Source organism: Felis catus, chromosome C2 (genome assembly GCF_018350175.1).
Source record: "Felis catus isolate Fca126 chromosome C2, F.catus_Fca126_mat1.0, whole genome shotgun sequence".
In the NCBI taxonomy this organism is placed as follows: domain Eukaryota; kingdom Metazoa; phylum Chordata; class Mammalia; order Carnivora; family Felidae; genus Felis; species Felis catus.
In genome coordinates this window covers 79,866,702-79,891,114 of record NC_058376.1, presented here as the reverse complement: position 1 = coordinate 79,891,114, position 24,413 = coordinate 79,866,702, and the positions used below count along the sequence as shown (strand labels likewise).

At 44.5% G+C, this 24,413-nt stretch overlaps 1 protein-coding gene across 2 annotated transcripts in view; it reads right to left on the bottom strand.

The window, feature by feature from the left end:
• BCL6 (BCL6 transcription repressor) overlaps positions 1-24,413 on the bottom strand; it is a 52,281-nt gene that overhangs the window by 18,849 nt on the left and 9,019 nt on the right. Inside the window, exon 1 of one of the 2 annotated variants that reach the window (XM_003991804.5) lies at positions 4,660-4,795. The exons of the other annotated variant lie outside the window; for it this stretch is intronic. The gene's annotated coding sequence lies outside the window, so the exon portion shown is untranslated. Of the gene's footprint in view, positions 1-4,659; positions 4,796-24,413 lie in introns of those variants that run through there. 2 annotated transcript variants of the gene reach the window in all.

Sequence of the window (24,413 nt, the reverse complement as noted above, 5' to 3'; positions counted from 1 at the left end):
ACGGAGACAGAGAGATAGTGTATTCAATACGGATTATCTTAAGGTTCTCTTAGTGGAGGCTGATGCCCCTCGCTGGGGGACCGTGGACAGGACAAGCATCTGGAGGATTCCTAATCTCCATCCATCTTACCAAAACTTTGGAGGCCGGATGTCATCCTCACTGGATGGTCTCCTCCTCTGTCAGTCCTAGTACCTGATGGGGATACTTGGGAGACCCGAAGGTGACAGGGGCTGCCCACCGCCCCAGACGGGGAACTCGGCTACGATCTACCACTAGGTGGCAGACTCAGTACGTTCGAAAATTACCGCGCCTCCGCAGCCTTCCACAACCGACTGTCCCCGGCTTTTCTTTTTTTTTTTTTTTTCTTCCTTTCCTTTTCTTTCTTTCTTTCTTTCTTTTTTTGATCTGTTAGGGGGAGGAGGTTGCCTCTACAAGCAACTCTGCAAAACATTTAATTTACTGGATGTAATTCCGTTCTTCCCGATGCGCACTCCTCTAGCAGCCACAACACGGTATCTGGAGCTGCGTTCACAAATTATACGGTGATTTTTTTCCAGCCGGAAGGGCTGAATATATTAGAAGGGAGGAAAGGGAGCGCTTGTCTTCAAAAAGCAGAGTGGAACTCGAAGGTATTAGCAGAGTTTCTTGCCAAATACTGGTCGACCCGGGAATCAACTCCTGATCCCCACGGAGAAAAGGGGCCCTGGAGGCCAAGAACAGGGTTCCACCCAGGCTTACAGCTCTCGGCCAAAGACCCCACCGAATTATGGTCTTTTGGTGGGGCTGCTGGTCACAGGCTGGGAGGCTGGGAGGACGGGGAAGAGCCATTCCTGGCTTCCAGTGAGTGGGAAGAAGAGAAAAGGGCCAGCTTCACCACAACACAGCACCCTCGGCCGGATCACTGCGGCGGCATTCCCACTTGTTGCGCAGTGCAGGAAACCGGCACGCGCCACACTATTTCAACTCCCAGAGAGCTCCAAACCCTGCTCGACTGGCCTACCATTGCCCCCACGCCGTCCACAAACCTGCGTCCCCAGCCCAGCCCCCATAGACACCACCACCATCACCGCCAGCAAAACTGCAGGACTTCCAATCACTGGTTTGTTTTTACACCAACACATTCCTCCTTCTGTCAGTGTCAGACTGGCAACAGAATTCAGGTGCTCTGAGAAGTCAAGTCCAAGGGGGAAGGAGGCTACCTCCGTCAGGAGAACTCACCTAAAAGCGACCCTCGCGGGCGCGCGTACACACACACACACACACACACACACACACACACTCGGAACTTCTTTGCCTGTTATGACACTATCCTAGCTGGAAAGCAACTCTTTTCCTTCCCATTTGAGAGATCTACTACAAAGTCCTTTTTGTTTTTAAAGGGAGTTTTATCTCCTTTTTCTAAAGAAAAAAAAAATCCTCATAAGGTCATTTCACAATGGTTTTCAAATATTTGACTTTCGCAAATAGAGTTTCACCCACCGAGGGGTGGCGCTGCCGCACCACCACCTCCGAATCTCTAAGTTTTTCACAATAAAGTGGGTTGTGAGTGTGGCTACCGGGCAGGGGAGAGAGGGAAGGAAGGATTTTGACATCCAGTCCTGGCTACCCTTTTACTCAACCAATAACTGGAACTCTTCAGGGCTCAGCAAACGACAGCTTAAGAGTTTTGAGTCCCATTCCTGTCCACCAAACCCAGAATAAATTGGAGAGTCTTTTCAAGAAAGCATGGGGTAAAACCCTTCAGAACAGCACAGACGAAAAGGCCAATTGGAGAATTCCCTCTTCTGGCCTCCTTCTCCTTCAAGCTGCCCCGTTTACCAACAGCTTCTGGCCTTATTGTCACTATCAACAGACCCTTAAAACCAGCCAGCGCTTGGGCCTGCAGTATTGGAGAGTCTTCCAAATAGGATATTGGAAACTTCTATTTATAAGTGGGGGGAGGGGGAAATATTTCCCATCTACAGGTTTCTATTTCAGCCTGAGGACTCAATGCCCATCTTCTGGCATACTCTTTCCATTTCCTCCTCCCCTCTGAGACAATATCCTTTCTCCTTAAAAAGAAAAAAAAAGGTATATATTTTAAAGCAAGAATGTGATTTCACCTCATTCCTTTGAGCTCATGTTTGCTACCTCCAGGAATAGCGTGTGGACTAGGGCCAGATGAACTTCAACTTGGGCTGCAGATTTACGAGGTTCTGTTCCAGTGCCAAAGGCTCTTGGTAGTAAATAGTGAGCAAAATAGATACCTGTCTCCTGACAGATCTTGCCGGCCCCCCTCTTATTTTTTAAAGTTATTTATTAAAACCACACACACCTTGCAAAGAAAAAGGGAAACTGACAGTCTCTGTAGAGGAAGCCGGTGGCATCGCTCAGAGCCACAAACTGTATTTCTAAACAGCCCTTTCCCTGGTTCCCTCTGTCCTGCCCCACTTTTTTTTTTTTTTTTTTTTTTTTTTTTGGACAGAAAAAAATGCATGTATTGACACTTAGAAAAAGTAAAGAGTGACAAGATTTTCCTCCTGGAAACTATAACCTGAATGGAAAAAAAATCCATTAAAAAATTAAATTAGTTTCCTGTAGCTGGTGGTGGTGGTGATGGGGATGTCCAGCTTTCTGTGATCATCAGTGAGGGACCCAGTAACAGCTCTGGACTTTCGGTATCCTCTTTGGGGTTTTTCTCCCTGTTCATCAGTCTGGACCCTCACCACCAAGTCTTAACCATTGCAAAAAGGGGCACCCTATAGAAAGGTCTTGTCTTTTCTTTCTTTCTTTCTTTCTTTCTTTCTTTCTTTCTTTCTTTCTTCCTTTTTAAAATCTATTGGGTTGTGTTTTTGTTTTCCATGGGAGAGTTTTAAAACTCATTATTGTAACACTAGTTCATTTTTCGCCAGAGTTCCAATAACACAGCATCATAAAGGCAACGCAATCCACAGTTCTCAAGACACTGACCACGGTCACTACATCCCGCAGCGGGGTGGCCCCTAGCTCCCGCTGCCCAAGAGCCCAGCCGATTTCCGAGGCTCCAACTCCCCACCCGCTCCCGCCCCGGGCCGCCGCCGCCGCCGCCTTCCCCCATTCCTACTCCCTCCAGGAGAGCCACAGGTTGCAAATCCAACCAACCTCGCAATCCGTTTTTGCAAAATCACTCACAAAGATCTCCCTTTCGCGCCCGCGCCCCCTTCTCCCGCGCCAGGCCCCCCACCCAGAGCCACAGAGTGCCCTTCTCTCCTCCCGGGTCTTGCACGTAGGAACGCGGGCTGGGGCTGTTTGTTTTTCCCCTCGCCCAGTGCAAGGACCTCGAGAATCTGAAGCCTGGTGTCGGCTACTCTCCGGCTGGCAGTTGTCTTTTTACAAAGCTCGCACGATGGGAAAAAATAAGACAAAATTTAGGAGAGGCGGGGAACAGCCATTGGGAGCTAACACCGAGTCACGCAGCGCCCAAAACACAAACACCGCGACCGCCAGAAATCCCGCCACCTTCCCGCTCGTCTGGGCCGTCCGGTGAAGGTTCCCGCAGTCCCCGCACGCTAAACGGCACCGCAGGTGCAAACGCGCACCCCTTTGCCACCCACCCCCCAAATCCCTGTCCCGCCACCAGCCGCTCTCCTCGGGATGGGGAGAGGGAGTGAGCGGGGTTCCTGACTCCCTCGACTGCAACATGAAAGAATAATTTTCAAAGTATTCAACATCCCCGCCCCCAGGCAAGCTAAACCTCCCCCAAAACACAGGGTAAGGGGACACCAAAACACTCGGATCTCGTTAGGAAGATCGCGGCTCTAAAAGGAAATAGTAGAAACGATACTTCAACTGGGTTTATGGGGAGGTGGGGGGAGAGAAAAACAAAACCCGAGGAGTTCGCTTGCATTTTTCCTCCCAAATCTCGGCTCGGAGGCAGGGAATCTAGAGGAGCGAGGCCGATGGAAGGGAGCCAGCGGGGCGAGCGAGCGGGCAGCCTCCCTCCCCGTCTCCCGGAGTCACCCAGAAGGACGGGAGCGGAGAAGGAAGGAGAGGCGAGGGAGAGGAGGAGGGAGGGAGGGAAGGGGAGGCAGGAGCGAGGGAGCGAGGAAGGCAGTTTGCAAGCGAGAAAAGAGGGAAAAAACACAGCCGCCCGAATCCAGCGAGATCACAAGCCGTACGCAAGCAGCAGCAGAAAGAGCGAGAGCGCGAGCGCGCGTCCTCTCCGTCGTCTGGGGCCAGACAGCCCCCAGACTTGCCCGGAGCACCCCCCCAAAACACTGTCTCGTCCTCTCGGCTCCGGCCGCCCCCTAATTCCCCTCCTTCCTCTCCTCCACCTCCTTTTCCAAAACCAAAACAACACCAGGGAGGGTGGCAAAAGCCTCCCCAAACCGGCCGATTCACTCAAAGACAACAAGAATAAAATAATAAATATATAAAAATCTATATCCTAGAGTGGGAGAGACGTGGGACTAATCTTCGGCATTTATTTTAACACCTGACAGCTAGAATAAATAAATATATACATTTATATCAATAGATACACATAGGAAACTTGGAGCCAAAGCATTTGGCAAGAGCGGAAAAAAAAAGAATTAAAAGGTAAAATAATGATCATGAGCAGCGGCGGCGGCAGCGGCACCAGCGGCACCAGCGGCGGCGGCGGCAGCAGCAGCAGCGGCAGCAGCAACAGCAATAATCACCTGGTGTCCGGCCTTTCCTAGAAACTTCTTGCATCACCACTTCTAAGAACCCCAGTTCTAAGAATCAACAGAGCTCAATTCTCGGAATTTGAGCTGCGGACTTTACCACTGCTACGTGGCAGGGGAGGACTCGGTGTCAGCTCTCCGGGACTTTTGCCTCTCCTGGCCCATGGAAAGCCCTCAAAGCCACAGTATTTTTCCAGTTCCAGGAAGATTTCGAATTCTTCAGCGTCTGGACGTCTCAGATTTGGGGGTTCCTGTTGGAGGCTGGAGGGGCCAGACGGCGTCCCTCCCTCCCCGGACCCTGCGCGTTGGTACAGCCTGCTCCGCCAGCGTCACGTGGGCGCCCCCTCTGTGACGTCGGCGTCTTCGCTGTAGCAAAGCTCGGCCTCTGGAATTCTGAGAACTAATTTGCTATTCGGTGACATAAGAGGGGGAGTGCGCTTTTGCTTTCCCGGGGTCTGGGGCTAATTCCTCGTCTCTTACCCTTAAACTCGGCTCCTCGAGCTAAATACACAAAAGGGAGCGAGAGGTTCGACCCGTTGGAAAAAGTCTGTTCTGTATAGTAGCTTTAGAGGCGAGTAAGAGAAAAAAACAATAAACACCACAGCTCTTTCCAGCTAGAATATTAGGCACCACGAGAAAAATATTTGCCAAGCAGTTTTCGGTGGGTTCATTTGCTTTATTTTATTTGGGTCGGATTTTTTTGGTTTTGTTTTGTTTTGTTTCCTTGTTGATGTGGTGGCTTGGGATTTTTTGGTTGTTGTATTTTGACGATTTTCGGATTTTTTTGCTTCTGATTTTTGCCTTTTTCAAGTTTGTGGTGTTACGTAAATAGTAGGATCCCGCATCGGTTGGATTTTGGTGTGTGTGTGTGTGTGTGTGTGTGTGTGTGTGTGTGATTTTTTTCCCCATCTAATCTCTCATGCGTTTTAAAGATGTGTTATTTTAATATTGATACTATTGAAAGCAGCTTAAATATTTGATCGCATGTAACAACCCAACCCCCACTTTTTGGGGGGCGGGCGCGGGGCGGGGGGGGGGGGGGAGGAGGCTGCAATTTTCCTCTTTCCCTTGGACTTTTACTGAGAGGAGGCACTCCAGCGCTTGAGGGACATGTTCAAAGGATTTGTTTTGGTTTGGTTTGTTTCTTTCCAGGACAGCAAGTGGTGGGTTTACTCTTTCTGTTATTGTTGACTGTTAGGAAATGTCTTGTTGAAAGGAACGTGTGTGTATTTGGGTATGTGTATGCATGTGTCCTACAAAATTATGTGAACCAAATACAGGTTTGTGTTTTCCTTTTTCTTAAGGTCTTGATCCCCCGCAACCCCCCCCCCCCCCCCCGCCCCGGCTCGTTTCAAGGTCGTTGTAAAAAATCTCTTCTGTCTGTGTTTAAGAGATCAGCCGGAGGGAATTCTAAAGGCCTGCGGTGCCAGTATCACAGATACTGCGTGTATTTAGAACAGACTGTGCTACAACTACAGCGCTCTGCACGCAGCACAGTCTTAGCTTTCGAGCCTAGTTGGGAGGAGGAGGAGGAGAAGGGGGAAATCTTTCTTTCTTTCTTTCTTTTTTCCTTTCTTTTTAAAGGCAAATGCAGTGCAGAATCATTTCACTGTGGGCCTTGGTTTGTTTATTCAGAACTGCCAGTTTCCCTATTTAAATGTTGGTTGGGGTTTTTTCCCCTCCTACTCATCCCCGAATGAGGGAGACTCTTGTTTCTTTTATGTCTCTCTCTTAAAAGAAGGGTGTGAGGGGAAAATAATATTTCAGATTCCTCAAGAATTAACCCAAAATGTTTGGACCAGAAGCAGCTTTCAAAGGTCAGGCTGTTCTGAGCCTTGGCTAGGAGAGTCCTTCAGGCGACTCATTAAATTACAGATGAGTTCTTAAAGGTTCCACAAAATTTCTGCACATGTTAATTTCCAAAAAAGATATGTCCCAAAATAATCTACCTCTCCCAACCTCAAATTTGAGTTTATAATGGAGCAGTGAGCAGAGCTCTGAAAGATTGCGGGCTGTTTCCTGGGATATTTGGGTTCCTTTTCCCAGGAAAAGTCCACGGGAAGTTCAGATCTATTGCTGAAAATGCTGTTGTCAATGCACCCCCGCCCCACCACCACCTTTAAAAGGCTGTGTTGGGAATTTTAGAACCAGGAGAGGTCCAAAGGGGTTGATTATTTTCCACAAGGTCTGAGGCTTAGGAACTATGCGTAAGTATCTGTTTCTATGAAATCTGAATATTTTAATACTTATTGACAGATGGATTACTGCAGCCTCTGCAGAAGAGCCTGTCTTGTAAAGGATTTTTGAAAAATATACATAGGCCTAATCCTGTCACTGTTGTTGAAATGAACATTTTACCCCCAAAGACTGTCAAGTGCAGATTCATTCTGCCAGAAGGCGGACTATCTGCTTTTTTATTGTCTCCTTCCCCTTCCTTTTCAGAGTTTTAAATGAATTCCACTGGATTCAAAATGATACCCCGATTTTGCTGAAGTGATTTTCTCTGTGCATTTATATGTGTTATATTTTTTCTATCTTTACGAACAGCGAGAGTTTCAGGGTTTCTCGGGTGTATCTGTATGGTTTGGAATGTGAGATGTATGCCTCTGCCCTATTACTGATCCTATGATGGACATTACTTATATGATTTTTCATGGCTTTTCTAATCAAAGTTGCCATCCTGTGTCACTGGTCCCCTGCCAGCGCCCCTGACCAACCCAAACCTTAAACACCGTTTGTCCCTCCTGCGTTCTCTTTGCCACTCCAATCTTAGCCCCATGGGGGCGCTGCAGAGCAGAGGGAAATCTGCTCCCACTGGCTATAGAACCAGCCAAAATGGGGGCTGGGAAGGAATTCACCCTTCTTGTACCTCAGCCCTTTTTAATTCTTTGCAGGGAGCCCTTACAGGGAAAACTTACCAGGCCTGGTTTATAGATAGTTAACCCCACCACAAGGGACCTCGAACCTTTTCAGCACATTATTTCTGGGACCAAGTGCCAGAGTCCCACATTTCTACGACTGTTTTGTTTTTCTGTTTGTTTGTTTTGGTTTGTTTTTGGCTTTGTTTTTTTGCCAAATCAGTGTTTACGCTGAAAGAAATTGATCGGAAGGACACCATTAAAAGAAAAAAAATATTGAAGATATTCTAAAGATAGAGACTATGTTCGGATAGATCCCTTTCTCTCTACTGAGTGAACAATGAGGAAAATTGTGCACCCACTCCTCAATCTCTTTTCAATTCCTGGGAGCGTAACTGTCAGATTTTATACCAGTTGAATTTCTTCCAGAATGGCCTTCTTTCCCTCATTCTTGATCTCTCCCCATCGGTAGCCAGTTGGCATCACTGTGTGGGCTCCCTCACTCCAGCAGTGCTGTGTTATATAGGATTAAAGAAAGAATGTATTCAAATTCTTTTAAATCATCCTTAAGAAGCTCTAAGGAGAGATTCCATGTCTGGGGTCTTATGAGTGATTCCTGTCGCCTTGGAGGGACTAGGTATCCATCAGTCCTATCATTTAATTGTCCCTGGCTATTAATACTCAGAAGACCAGGTCAGGCCCTTTGCCCAGGGGATGGGCATAGTAATAGGTTCCTAAACACAACTGCTGCGTAAATATAAGGTTTGTTACAAATCAAATAGCCTGGTCCTAATATTACATTTAATTAACGAACAGATTTTGCATCCAGTTCCCCACAATCCAGTCATAGCTGAAAAGAAAGCTATCCTTGGAATAAACACCTTCTTGTCCTCTTTTTAAGGAGGCTCCAAACAGGAAGTTGATTTCACCTGTCAGGAACTTCTGACACCTTGGTAGGTCTCTAAGGTTTCACATCTCAGAATTAGAGATTTTAGAACTGGAGGGAACGTTGCAGATCAATCACTCACCTCCCCCCAGGTTTCACTCTTTGAAGAGGGGAGGTGGCCCTCACCAGAGGCATGCGTGACGCCAGGACAGAACTGAAAATGGGTATTCCTTTGAGGGGCCTGCATCATTTCAGGAGAATGAGGGTGATCTGCCTACCTGGCTTTGGAGGAGAGTATCCTGTTTTCTGGCAGAATGGAGGAAAGCAAGACTGCTCTGGGCTCCTTATAATCTGTAAATTGTTTCTCAGAACGAAATCCAGGTCCTGACGATACTGCATTTTGATGGGCATTGGGTTTGGTTACATTTGTCTCTGGCGCTGTGCTATTCTACGTGACTTCTGGTGGGTGTGGGAGACACTGTCCAGCTGATGCATAAAATTTTACCTATTCCTTTTCTTTCAAATTCTTCATTTAGACCTATTGTAAACGAGCTCCGTGTATTCTTGGAGAAAGAAAGGAGTTTTCTTGGTATATTTTAGAGAAATTGAGCAGAAAGTTTTGAGGCATTAAAAAAAAAAAAACCCAGAAGATGATTTCCAGCTACTACCTTCTGAAAAAGAAGTGTCAACGTTTAATTTTGATCCATATGCTGCCTGCTTTCAGCCTGTTTTATTCTGAGATTTTTTTTTCTTTAGAAACCTTTTCAGCCTAGCTCAGAGTCCCCCCCCCCCCCCAACAACACTGATTTTCCGCACTTTTCTCACTTATTTAAAATGGAAATAAATATCGGGAGCTTAAAATAGAGAAGTGATGGGGGGGGCGGGGCACCTAATCATTTGTTTATTGCACTGGATTGCACTGGATCACTGTTTTGAATAGCAGGGTTTTCACTTCCTATGAAACTTTAGCATGAAGGAAAGCAGCAGCTGGACCAGGAAGGGATGAAGAGAGGAAAGCACTTGAGTGTTTGTAAACTCTGGGTAGCTGGCCCACCCTGCCTGCGGCCGAGCTGTCTTTACTACCTAAGGCCAGAAGTGGAAAAACTTGATTTGCGTGTTGTGCCTGCATTTTTTTTTTTTCTCCTTCTTCTCCACACCACCCTCTGTACACCTGGCTATGCAGAAGCCTATCTGAAGGCCGGCTTGATGGCAGGCAGAGCTGGAGAGCGGAAGAATGTGCGGAGGGAGGGAGTGCTTTCGGTACTTTTCCATTCACATCTCCACAGTGGCTTTTCTTGTTTATTTCAACCTCCACCCGCAGAAACCTTTCAGCTGCCTGAAATTCGAGTCATTAAACTGTTCCCTGAGGTCAGACTACAGATGCTTGGTGCATGTTTTCTACATGTCCATGACTGTGTAACATATGTACATACAGACACACACACAAAAACACGTTACCTCCTCAGGGGCATGGTGCGAGGTAGGGAGAAAAAAACAACAACAACCTGGATTCGTTGCCAAAAAACCCTGGGTTTCTAATTACAGTGCTGCCCGGAACTCTGTTCTAGAACCTGGAGCAAAACCACTTTGTCAGGACTCAGTTTCCTCAACCGTGTGAAGAAATAACCCGGGTGATTTGCATGGTATCTATCTGTTCTAAATTCTATACCTTTATATCCAGATACATATTTACATGACTTTAAGATGGGGGGATGGAAAAGGAGCTATATCTATGTGTGTACCTGGCGTGGGGGAAGGGGTTAAAATTTAAACTTCTAAGTAAAGAAGGCAGTCCTAGAATCCTCCCCTCTATCAATTTTTAACCAATTGTAGACCAAAGTCTGGGGTTATGCTGAGTGGGTTCAAAAACCAATTGAAGATTTTTAAAGTTGAGTTGGAGGAGACAGGTTCTGAGACCTTGTACCTTTGATCTCCAGCATTCATAATCAGCTGTGACAATTCTCAAGTGTATTTTCAGTACTGTAGTTCTTTTTTTTTTTTTCCTTCTGTTTGTTTTTGGAAACTGTCCCAGTCAATGATAGGAAAGAGATGACACTTGTAAACTGGGCAGTCTTTAAGCCACTGGGCCCCATGTGGATGTGAAAAATATGTCATAACATTCACACACACACACACACACACACACACCCCACACAAGAAGGAAGGAAAAAAAAAAACCTAGAGAGAGATTCCTGGTAAGAAACTTAGAGGTAGCTCAGCTATCACTGCCTTAAAGGTAATTATTTGAAGTGAGAGGAAATAACAGATGAGGAGTTTGCCCTTACAAAAAAAAAAAAAAAAAAAAAAAAGCCTTGATCTTCCAGAACAAACTTGAAGGCAATAAAAGACATACTTTCACTCAGTATTTCCTATAATTTTTTGATCTCCATTCTTATAAAAAGAAACGTCTAAAGTTTCTCAGGCCTGATTGTCTAAGACGAAATAGGGTCTTTAACAGACTTCAGCATCCTCAGGAAGTGATAAAGCAGCTCCTACTTATTAGGAGTGAGCTCCCCATTACCACCATTTCTCCTTTGGCTTAGACTTTCTGCAATATTATTGCCCATGGATGAGCAGACATGGAGCCCATTAGAGTCTCTCAATGTCAAACTACTGGGTTACAATATGCTAGAACTGAAAGGGTCCTTAGCAACAAATTAATCCAATGCTACTGGTGTTACATAAATGGAAACTGAGGCCCAGACAGAAGGCATTTTCCACATACACTGAATGGCTGACAGAGCCAGATCTTGAACCTTGATGCCCTGGTTCTAAATCCACTTGTTGTTGTTGTTGTTGTTGTTTTTTCCATAGATTGTCATGGAAAGCGAATATAGGGTGGGCAGCCCTGCAAAAGAGCCATTTGCTGTGGCCTTTCTTTGAGAGAGCGCTGAAGATTTGGACATTTGATGTGCTCTCCACGGAGGTTCTGTTCAGTCTTAGGGGCACACTGACAGGATAGAAAGAAGACTGTCCTGCGCAAGTTTTGCGTGGAGGTCTCACTGCAGGACGCAGGATAGGAGCCTCATAATCTCCCACAGTGCCATGACTTCATATTGTTACCAAGTCTAGAATTGTCTTAAGGATAGTGCAGTTGTATCGTGATTGTATGCATGTTGGTATTTACAATATCACATGTTAAATATATTTGGCCTAGAAGCAATGATGCCACAGTAGCCATGATCACCCCTAGGGCTCAGATTGTACCATAAAATAAAGATTCGCTAGAAGAAGAAGAAGAAGAAGGGGAAGGAGAAGGAGGGAAATCAAGATAAACAAAAAGTCTCTACATTGATGGGGGATATTTCAGAGCCACTGGAGCTGCTGAAGTGCTCCCAGTGGCCAAAGCTGGAAAATTTGAGCAACAAAGTAGAGTCATATTAGATTATAACCCGAAGTATAAAATAAGTACCCAAAGATCACACAGATATAAATAAATTATGGGGAAAATGAATAAATGGAAGAGAAGAGCCCAACTTCCCTGGCAGAATTCCAAATAATTTATGTAGATACTCTATCCTCAAGGAGGGAGAATATAATTCCTTTCTCCTTAAGTATAAGCTGGGCATAGTGACTTCCTCCCAAAGAATGTGGTATGGGAAGGGGGTGGGGAAGATGATTTTACATGGAGAAACCAGACAAACGCTACATCAGCCAGGACATCAAGGTCAGCATCAACAATGATAAACCATGTTGACTGTGTGGACCTTTGACAGAAGGTGGGAAAATGGTTCTTTACCTCTGTGGTCTCCCTCCCATTTCCCAGTCTATTTATGAGGAAAACATCAGACACATTCCAGTAGAAGGGCATCCTACAAAATGCTTGACCAGCACTCCTCAAAACCGTCAAGGTTCTCAAAAACAAAGTCTGACAAGTTGCCACAGCCAGGAGAAGCCTAAGGAGACATGATAACTTCATGTCAACAAGTATTTAACAGAAAAAGAGAGAAGGTAAATCTAAACAAATCTGAGCACATGATGGATGTTAGTTAATAATATTGTGTGAATATTGTTTCCTCCATTGTTACAAGTGTACCATACTAAGATGAAATGTTAATAATGGGTGAAATTGGGTACAGGGTTCTCCATATTCTTAATTTTTCTGTTAAAAAACACAAATTATATATATATATGTATATATATATGTATATATATATGTGTATATATATGTGTATATATATATGTGTGTATATATATATATATATATATATATACACACACATATATATATATATATCTCATTTTCCCATACTAGGATCCTCCAAAAGGTGACCCAGGCTTCTCTTGAAATCTGAAGAGATCCTGCCTTTCACTCAACAATGCCCCCAAAATAGAGTCCAGAAAATGAGAGAACCTGCATTTATTCTTTTAGTTTCCTAAATTGAAAGCAATTTAGCTAATTTCTATATGCCATCATTTAGATAGAGAATGGTCAGGAGAACACTAAGGAGGCACCAAAGGGCCAAATGTCATTATAGCAGCAGATGATTCAAGCCACCTCATCAAGCTGCTGATTCAACATTTCTCTGAGGAGATTCTCCGTGGAAACAAGGCCCAGAAAAATCTTTGCCATCAGTCCATATGGGACATACAGATCCTGAGGCTTCATAATTGAGGTTGGGGGAGTCCCGAGAGCTTCCTAGAATGTCTGCTATTTCATTGTACAACTCTGATGGAACCGTGGGTCTCATCAGAGTTGTAACTCTGGGTGTCTAGAGACAAATAGCTTACTGGACCCCATGACTCTGTGAATTTGTCTTCATCATCTGGATTTGACACTATAATCTAAACTCTCCTCAGCCTTCAACCTATTAGTTCTACAGTTGAGAAAGATCCAGAGAGGGAAATGGTTTGCAAAGACCACCCCCCAAAATTAGCGGTAGAGTTGCTTCCCATCAACCCAGGCCACCCTGAATCACTTATTTTGCTGCAGTATCCACTTTGGTAAACCAAAAGCCGCTATTACTTTGATGTGTATTCAGGAAGGCCTCATTAATTTCTAACCAATTGTCAGTTACCAACGATGTCTTGTTCCCATGCTGTACTTGAATCTTAAGTGTCTCTTCCTTTTTTCTGTCTTTTCCCACATCTATCAACGTCTCTGCCAAGTGCTTGTAAAATCTTTGAACCAATACTTATGTTCACTATGGAGGCTGACATTTAAATAATTGGCTCCTGTCATACTACATTTTGGTGAGCATGACTCTTTCAGTGATCTATTTGGTCACATGTCTCAAGAATCACAAACACAGTCATGCCCTTTGAGTCAGTACTACTTCTAGGAACCTATCTTTGAGGCGCATACAATGTACAGGGAAAAAACTCAAACATATAGGGCAAAAAAATCTTTGAATGAATATCTGTGTCTAAGTGTTATAGCTAACAACAAAAAAAGTGAGGTTCCATCATCACTGGGTTGAGGGAAAAGGTGTTGGATGGAGAATGATCAAGTATAATATGACTAATTAAAAAAAAAATAGAATTGAAAAACACCTATGGTAACAGGTAAAGTGAAAAGAAGTTTTATATATATATATATATATATATATATATATATATATATGGTAGATTAACAACTATGTTTAAAAATACTCTTCATAAAAAATAGACTAGATATAGGGGCGCCTGGGTGGCTCAGTCGGTTGGGCATCCAACTTTGGCTCAGGTCGTGATCTCGCGGTCCGTGAGTTCGAGCCCCGCATCGGGCTCTGGGCTGACAGCTCAGAGCCTGGAGCCTGTTTCGGATTCTGTGTCTCCCTCTCTCTCTGACCCTCATCTGCTCATGCTCTGTCTCTATCTGTCTCAAAAATAAATAAATGTTAAAAAAAATTAAAAAAAAATAGACTAGATATAAACAAGAGTATACAATACGCAGAAAACATTTTGGCTGCTTTGGGTAATAGGATTACAGATGCTTTTTTCCTCCCTTGATTTTTTTCTTTATCTTCCAAATTATATAAATGTGTATATATTAGTTTGATATCTGTTTATCTATGTATCTATCTATCTGTCTATATCTGTCTCACAAGCACAGCTGAAGACACTGAAAAGCCCTAGGTGAAGTCTTTTAAGTGCAGCCAGTCCCCTAATTCACAATTCTGAATGTTTGGCCTAAAATTTATGCTGCCCTCATCTTTAGGACTTTCTAGCAAAAGTGAGAGTGGCCCACTCGCTCTTGGAGAAGACTTTTCATTCTGGGAGACACTCGTTTTCACAATAACAAAACATCACCCTTTCTGAGCACATTGACCCAAATTAGGTAGACCTGTAAATCTTTAATCTACCTCTGCCCCCTTGGTCTTAGTGTGCTTATCTTGTTTGTTGGTGTTTTATAGCATTTGCAAACGTCAAGGGTTTCCTTGTTACTTTGCTGTCTCTGTGAGGCCACCCAGGAGCTTTCCTGGTAGATGGACTGCCTTTGGGATTCTTCTGGAACTAGAGGACATTAATTTTTTTGTTTTTTTTTGTTTTTTGTTTTTTTAACATTTATTTATTTTTGAGACAGAGAGAGAGAGAGAGAGAGCATGAACAGGGGAGGGTCAGAGAAAAAGGGAGACACAGAATCTGAAACAGGCTCCAGGCTCTGAGCTGTCAGCACAGAGCCCGAGGCGGGGCTCGAACCCACGGACCACGAGATCATGACCTGAGCTGAAGTCGGACGCTTAACTGAGTCACCCAGGCGCCCCAATTTTTTGTTTCTTATAACATGTTTGGCTAGTGAATGCTAAGGAAAAAAAAATAAACCTCAAAAATTTTTTTTCTTCTGAGAATCACAGGCTGTTAGGAACTTTGGGGAGTATACTATTATTTGAACTACTGGATTTTGAAAAGTGGCCTGGGGGTAGACATCAGAATCTAGGCAGCCAGGGTGAGGACCATGGTTCTGATAGGCCCCTCTTCCCTGAAACCACTAATGTAATTCTTCACACTCAGCTCACTCACTCTATTCACTCACTCACGCAGCACACAGCTCAATGAAAGTCTTATGAAAGAGACGCCATCATGCTAGATGACAGGAAACAAATATGAATACAATAGGGGACCCTGATCCCAGGTAGCACACAAACTACTGAGGAAACAAAGGCCCAGAAAGGTGCTAAAACTAGCTTTAGGTCAGGCAGAAGAGAGTCCCTGAGTCAGGACTGGGCCCCAAATGTCCTGATTCCGAGCCAAGCAAAACTACATGGCTTCTTCTCAGATGCTGTGTCCTACCTCCCACTCTGACGTCACTCTGAGGCATTGGCACCCTCCTTGGGCAGGTTCAGTCTCCGAATTTTTCATCCAGTCTCGATTAGAACAAGATATAACCCAGCTGTCTCGAGGTACCATCCAGTAATACCCAACATCCAGTGCAGGAAGATCCCCACGAGTCTCGGCTCTCTTCCCAGCCACGATCACCAGGCTAGCTCAGTCTGCAGGCTGGGGCTTTGCCTGGACCTGGGCTTTGTACCTTCTTGTACCTGACAGGTTCTACCGGGAACAGTCAGGTCACCCAGCCTCATGCTCTCCGAGAGCACACAGCCTCCAGTAACATCCGCAGTCTGGATGTCAGAACCTAAGACCATCCCTGGCAGGAACTGCACACCTAATAGAGCTTGATGCCTACTTAACTAAGCCCAAGTTCACCTCAACCCTCTGGGCATCCCGGACCTGTGGGTAATAAACTGGCAGATGATATCTCCAGGTGCCAGCCCTGTATCCGGACCAGTTTCCATAGCACCGTAGTCAGCAAGGCCCAGCCTACCTAGCGTTGGGCTTATCTGCCAGCAGTTATAACCATTTCCTCTCTGCGGCCAAGAGGGTGGACTGGAGATAACGATGCGTGCTCAATACCACCAGACAAGATTTCCGAAATCTTAACAATTACTTAGTCGGGCAGCTTTCAATGTGGAAACATTAAGTTGCCAAGAACAGCCTCATTCTTTGGAGGCCCTGGCGCTAAAATGCCAGCGAAATGCTCAGAAGAAAATGAGACGGAGAAAGATGAATTCTGACATTAATAAAAGCCATCCTTTGGGAAGGCGTATTAAGACTTGGTGGCAGTGAGAACGGAGAAACAAGTGGCGAACGGAGTGGCGAACGGAGAAACAAGGCCCTCCTGCTCTTTTCAGTCTTGACTCTCGACAACAGTTTTCTACACCAGACTCCGAGGACCCATGCACTTACCTCCGCCCCATAGCCCTGCCTCAAGTTCTTTCTTCCATAGGCTAGATGTTTCTCAAGGAGAGTGCTTCATTTTTTGTCTTCTTAGACTTGTGCCCAACACATTGCTCACTTAGGAAATGTTGGCGAAATTGAAGTTAGGTAGAACTGAAAGAGAGTTTGATGTGAAATCTGATGATCTGGGTTCCAGTTAAAGTTCCACAACTGACTAACTTCTGTGGGTCTCAGTTTCTTGTTCTCTAAAATGGTAATTTCTGTTAAAAGACTACCTCTCCGTGTTCTCAGGAGAATCAAGGACAGTGCAAGAGAAAGCACTTTGGGTATTATAATATGCAGTTCAAAGTCGTCGTTGAATGCCAAATGAACACACAAACTAATGAGTGAACTATCATAGTTGAGGACAGCTTCCAGGTTATTCCCTGACAGATTCTGTGACTCAGGTTGTATCTGGGGAACGGTGATGTAGAGTGCCCTGTCTTGACTTTGTAACCATCCTTAAATATATTAATTTCACTTCCTGAAACATTTTAACCTTTTAAATACAGGAAGACATAAATTAACTGCTAAGGATTCATACTGATCCAAAGAGAATAAAAAAGATCATCAGAAAGTCTTTTTGTTCTTGAAATGCAGAATTGGAAATGAACCTTTTCCCAGTAGTGGGAACTGAAATCCAGTGTTAGATCCTCCTTTTTGGTACCTTCTTCCTCTTTCTTCCTCCTCTTTCTACCTTAGCCCCTCCCTAGCCCTCCCCTGCACCCAAAAGGAAAAAAAAAAATCATTTGTTTTGAATTAACTTCAGTCTTAGCAAATGGCATAAACAAAGTCCAAATTTATCAGGGCTGTTTTCTAGGATCAGCAAGGTGGATTTCTACCAATTTTTCCAGGAACTGAGTTGCTGGGTGAGTTACGAAAATGAGGTTGGATAACTTTCTACCAAAGGCCTGACCTGAGTGACAGGAAAAGCCATGGGCCAGTGCTGTCCTCCTAAGAGAATTCCTGCATTTATCCCTTCTGTCTCTGCAACCAGAGCCGAGTGGACCCCATGAATATTGAGGTAAATATAAAAGGGATTTAGGGCAAGTTGTTCTCGACAGGGAGGAAGAGAGAAAATAGGAGTACGGGTGCTAGAGAGAAGATCTTTAATAACAGGACAAAGCGATAATTCAGCGGATGAAGCAACAGAGCTTTGTTGACATTAAAAACAACCCAAGAGTCCGTATCCTACTTCCTGCAATCTATCACAGTAGGGACCTAAATGGGACAAAGTACCCAGCAAACTTAGTAGATGGGTGCATAACAGTCTCAACAGGGGCCAGGGACAGCAGGCGGTAGTGGCAAGAGGAAACTTCTAGAATTGGGAGCCTGTCTGCCCGTACTTGCCAGGTTTGCCATCACCAAGCCCTTGATCAACAGCTCACTTATTTTTAGATTCCTAGAGGTGGGAAGGAGAGAATACTGGATGTATACGGCAGTAAAAAAAAACTCCGATGTGGGTGAGCTGGGACGATGTCCAAGCTGTGCAAGGGCAGCCACCTCCCCCATATGGTTCCTTTTTTTTTTTTTTCCCTCTCCACCCCTCCTGTTCCCAACACCTCTCACCCAACCACACCTGTGGAAGCCACATTCCTGCACAAAGCTAAATGTGTCCAAGGGGAGCAGAGCGAAGGAACATAACACCAAGACACGTCCCTTCTCGACTCTGAAAACTGGGAAGTGTCAGTAAGAAAATGGAGGAGTGCTGGAAGATTCTAGAGGTCAGGAATGAAAAAGTTTGGAGAAACGGCACAGTCGACTGTATTTCATTATTTTATCACCCACTGGGTTAGACTTTTTTAGTATGGGATACACATATGTTGATATCTTCAGGTCTGACTACCTTGCAGCCACAAAAATTATCTATTAAGCACCTACTATATGCCAAGCACTGGGCTGGACTTTGCATATACAAAGAACAATTACAGACTTGTCCCTGGAGGAGCCCATTGTCTAGTTGAGGACACAAACATTACACAAGTACATCCACAGAGGAGTATTTATTACAAATTATGTTAACGGAGCTGCAGAAAATAAGTAAGGTACTGTGAAATGGGGGAAGGATGTAATTTACTTAGGATACAGGCCCCTCCATGCAAGTAAGCTTTAAGCTGAGATGTGAAAATGGAGGATGGATTAGCCAGGCCAAGGGTGAGGGGTGAAGTGCGCGGGGCAGAGGGACCAGAGGCCAGACAACCCTGTAAACCCATGGCATGGTCAGAGACCTGAAAGAGGTCGGTATGGCACAAGCAGAGACTGGCGGTAGATGAATTTGGGGGGAGAATCAGGAGCCAGACGATGGAGGCCTTTGTAGCCTATGGACAAGAATTTAGAGTTTGTTCTAAGTTTACTGAGAAATCATTTAGGATATTTTAGGCTGGGTGATGACATGATCTGATTTTTTTTTTTTTCAACGTTTTATTTATTTTTGGGACAGAGAGAGAGCATGAACGGGGGAGGGGCAGAGAGAGAGGGAGACACAGAATCGGAAACAGGCTCCAGGCTCCGAGCCATCAGCCCAGAGCCCGACGCGGGGCTCGAACTCCCGGACCGCGAGATGGTGACCTGGCTGAAGTCGGACGCTTAACCGACTGCGCCACCCAGGCGCCCCTGATTTTTGTTTTAAGAAAAGCACCCCAGCTATCACGTGGAAGATGATTAGAAATGGGCAAGAGTAGATTCTTTAAGAGGCTCTGGTAGGAGTCCTGGTGAGAGAAGAAGGGAGCTAGCAGTGCAGGTGGGGAGGTGTGCAAAGATTTGAGGCACACTTTGATGGTAGAATTGACAAGATTGAAAGCAAGATTGGATTGATCGGGAGTGGGTGGTGAAAGAGAGAAGGATATTAAGAATGAATCCCAAGTTTCTGATTTGGGCAATTGGGTAGATGTGTTTCCGTTTACTGAGTTAGAAACACTTCAAAGTAGAAGTTTGTAGGAGGGGCAGATGCCGGCAGTCAAGAACTTGGCTTTGCGCACGATGTGTCTGAGATGTCTCCGATGTCAAAGTAGACAGTTGACTCTGCAAGACCTGAACCCGAAAGATAGGTCTGGTTTGGAGATATAAATTGGGCTTCAGCAAAATAGACATAGTATTTGAAGCTAGGAGAAATGATTGGTTTTCCCATCAAGCCAGGCATTAAAAAATAGAATTAAAAAAAAAAAATAGTAAAGGCAGAATGATCCTTGGAACTAGTCCAGTCCAAACTCATTTCTCAACTGATAGCAAAACTGGGACCTCATGAAGTGAAGCTATTGGTGGAAGGAGAGTTGGTGAGAGATCAGGTCTTCAGGTTGGTTGGTTGTTTTATATACTGTTTTGTCAACATTTGACATAAAAATGGTTGAGGCTAAGAAATCTAGGTCACTCTATAGACGTGGCTCATGGCGCCACCTCCCTTAGCTTAGGGTCTCACCTGCTGCGTGTAATCGGCCACACCCCGGTTAGTGATTTGCTCCCCTCTTCCTTTATTCGATGTAGGACCTTCTCTCCTCATGCCCTACTTCTTGAGATAAGGTGTAGCCATCCCAAATGAACATATCTGTGCATTTTAATATCGAGGCAGTGCAAGCCTCAGAGCAGTGACGGAGGGGCTGAAGGCACGTTCCTGTAACACTCCATCCTTCTCAGCTTACCACCTATGGCCCCTGTAATTATTTAGCAACTGTACTGCCTGTATCTCCTCTGGAATATGAGTACCTAAAGTCAGGAGCTACTTTTCTTCTCCTTGCTATCTTGAGCCGGCCCTGGCACCTAGGACAAGTGGCTTACCCATCTGATACATGTTTTCAGTAAGAGGGACTCAATAAATTGAAGCCTTTCATTGGACTCAATATACGTTTAGTTACCTTTCCATCCTTCCAAGTAAAGATATTTACTGAGCGCATACTCTGTATCAGGTATGGTGCTAAAGGTTGCCGTTGTGTTCAGTCTTTAAAATGCAGTTACGCAGAGGTTGATATTAGCTATTGTCCAGTATATTTAGGTTCATTCATGTGTATGTATTTGCATTCCTTCCACCCGATTCAGTGAATATTTAATGGGCATCGACCATGCGTACAGAGGTACAAGAGGAAACCTCTGTCACTCAGGGCTCTAGGGCTAGCGCAGGCGAGAGATATCAACGAACACATAAGCAAAGACAATGGCTATCACCGAGCTACAACTGGTACATTTTGGGTGAATATGGGAATATTTCGGGTGATTGCTTCAAGCCAAGAGATCTAGGAAAGTTTCTTGGAGGGGTTGACTTTGAACACAGTAACAGAAGAAGGTAAAAGAATGAACGTATTCTTGAAATAAACATCAAATTAATAAGCATAGCTTTGAAATAATTAACAGCTAACATATATATGGTACTTAGTACGTGCTCTTTTAAGTACTTTACACTTGTGAACGTATTTAATCCTTACAACAACCATATGAAATGAGTGGTATTTTCATCCCCACTTTACGGACAGGACGCTGAAGCACAGAAAGGTTAGGTAACTTACTGCCGCTCGAACAGCTCACAAACAACAGAGTTGGGATTTCAACCCCAGCGATTTTAAGTCTTTGACCTTGGCCGTATGCTCTGTCTAGAAAGCTGTCTAGTTTGCAAAGAACTTTTTCCGCCATTCCTTAATGTGCTTTTAGTCATGACCCTGTGAAGCCACGATTATTATTCTAATTAGAAAGACGAGTCAATTGGAACCCAGAGTGGGAAGACACCAGCTGGGCTAGTTAGCTGGAGCTTAAGGTTCAAAACCTGGTCATTTAACCTCAGACAAGTGCCTTTTCCTGGGTTGAATTATTAGCAAGTAAATATGTTCATTGCTCCTACTCTGAGCAAGGCCCTTGCTAGCCTGTTCATATATGTGCTAATTTCATTCCCACAACAGCCCTGAGAGGTAGGTGTTGTTACATTTCAAAAGAGGAAACAGTTCAATGCAGCCTCTACTTGACTTTTTTTTTCTTTTTCGAGAACACTAGTGATTTCCTATGAGGCATGTTGGTTTTCAGTTTCATGCTTTGCCTACTCTTTGGTCCCTGGGAACCCCTGAGGACAGAGTATTACCTGTGCATTAACACACGCAGCTTCGCTGAGAATGGAAAATCCCAATTAATCTCTTTGCCAAAACCTTCCAGTCACTCCTGCATTTGGCCAACCTTTCTTGCGTGCTGAAAGTCAACATTTAAATATGAAACTCAGCTTTGGTTTCCAAAAATTTAATTGCATTATTAAGAATTGGTTGAAACTGGGCTTTGTGCGTCTAGGAGGGAAAGGCTGGGAACAAGGCTGACCAGACACTCCAGGCTGGTCAGCAATTCAGTGCAATTCCTGACAGGCTCGATGTAATCTGGGACTGGACTGGCCGTCTCCAGCTCGCTGCATGCCCACCGTATAGGGCATAATCTAGCCCCTCTGGGGGGAATATAAATCAGTGGCTAGAGAAAGAGACCGGCTTTACCAGGGATCCATTGACAAGTATGTCAAATGCCAAAGAAAGACACTTAGTCGAAAGCCAGCAAAAATTCATAGCCAGCGCCACAGCCTGAGGCAGCAGAGGCTGGATTCCCAGGCATCAGCTTTGTTTGTGCATGTGCTGTCCGAGCACCAGGTATGGAAGTCTCTGTGTTCAGCCCTGTTGCCTCCCGGGGTTTGATGAAGGCTCTTAGGAGGGTCATGATCTCAGCCTAGAATGGCAGTATTTAAAAGGGACAGCAAAGAAGAGAGGGAAGATGACTGATGCTTTCAGTGCAAGAAGAAGGAGAATGGATGGAGTGAAAATTGGGAAATTTCCACTTTCAAGGCTGGGGTTATAATAAAGGGCTTTGTTGTTTTGCTGTTGTCAAACCTTTCCAAAGAGTCTTCTCTGCAAGTGGCTACCGGAGTCCTAGTACGATTTCTCTCTATGCCTCTTGCCTTGGTTTGCTCACTTGTAAAAAGGGACAGCAACCGTCCCCTCCAGGTATTCTCTTGAGGATTCTATGTAATAAAGCTCAGTGAGTGGCTCATTAATATAAAATGTGTAGAATGTAGGCTGTGTATCATGCACTCTCCTGCTATCCCAGCTGTACGGTAAAAAATAGAACTAAACAGTTAATATCGTTTAACAGAACCTTAGAGATCATCTGACCCAACACCTAAGTGGGGTAGAGGACGGGAAGGGAGAAGGCAGTAAGTGTCTTTGCCCAAGGGTGTCAGGTTCGAGGCTGATGGAGAGTTTGCCGGTGCGGGAAGGAGGGAGTTACTGACAACCGCTGTGAGCTAGCTACTCTGCTGAGCCCCCTAAATGTAATTTTATTTCCTACTGACAGGAGACATGGGCAGGTGCCTTCATCTCCTAAATCAAGAGCCAGAGGTCCCGAATGGAAATAGCCTCCCTGAGATCATAGAGCTAATAAACGGATGAGGGGGATTCAAGTCCTGGTTGAGTTAAATCCAAAGCCCATGCTCTTGACCTGACACCATCTCACCAAGTTTTCTGCTTCTTTGCAAAGACACGCTTTTCAGGGTTTCCATAGCACCTACCAAGAACAGTGGTGGCTAGAGAAGGGGTTGTTTTTGGTTTTGTTTTTGTTGTTTAAGTAGGTCTATGAATCACAGTGTAAGCCTCCTTTATGCAGCTCGATTTTGCAGTCTACAATGGCTAAGTGCACTGGATGACAGTCTGACGTAAAGCTCGAACTCAAGAACCATGAGACCATGACCTGAGTCAAGACCAAGAGTGGACGCTTAACCAACTGAACCACCCAGGCGCCCCTCTGGTACACAAATTTTTAAAGAAGTATTCTGTCAGCATCCTATACACCGTTATAGGTGGGGGTTTTTTCTTTTTCTTTTTCTTTTTTCTTTTTTTTTTGCATTACTCCAACCAATCGGCCCAGTATCCATCCACCTGTATACCACCATTGATCCCAATAAATTTACATACATAATTACCAAAAACCATACCCGTTACCACACACGTTATACATACATATATAGAGAGATACCTGCATATCTTCAGTGAATGTTGATTAAACCCCACTATGTGACAGACAACAAGTGAGTTGCTGCAAAATGTCACCAGTTAGAATCTAGTCTGGGAGAAATCAACCCGTCCTTGTATGGTCAATTAATCTACAATAAAGGAGGCAAGAATACACAATGGAGAAGAGTCTCTTCAATAAATGGTGTTGGGAAAACTGAAGAGCTACATGCAAAAGAATGAAAATGGACCACTTTCTTACACCATAACCAAAATAAACTCAAAAGGAATTAAAGACCTATGTGAGAAGGAGACCATAAAACTCCTAGAAAAAAAACATAGGCCGTAATCACTTTGACATCCGTTTTTGGCAACATTTTTCAGATGTCTCCTTAAGCAAGGGAACAAAAGCAGAAATAAATTATTGGGATTACAGGAAAACTAAAAAAGCTTTTGAACAGCGAAGGAAACCATCAACAAAATGGAAATACAACCTACTGAATGAGAGAAAATATATCTGATATGGGATTAATATCCAAAATATATGAAGAACCTATACAATTCAACAACCCCAAACCCAAAGAATCCAATTAAAAAATGGGCAGAGGATTTGTATAGACATCTTTCCAAAGAAGACATACAGATGGCCACAGGCACATGAAAAGATGCTCAACACCATTCATATTCAGGGAAATGTAATTCAAAACTACAATGAAATCGCATCTGTCAGGACGGCTAGAGTCAAAAAGACAAAACATAATAGGTGTTGGCAAGGATGTGGAGAAAAAAGCACACTTATGCACTATTGGTGGGAATGAAAAGTGGTGCAGCCATGATGGAAGAAAACAGTATGGA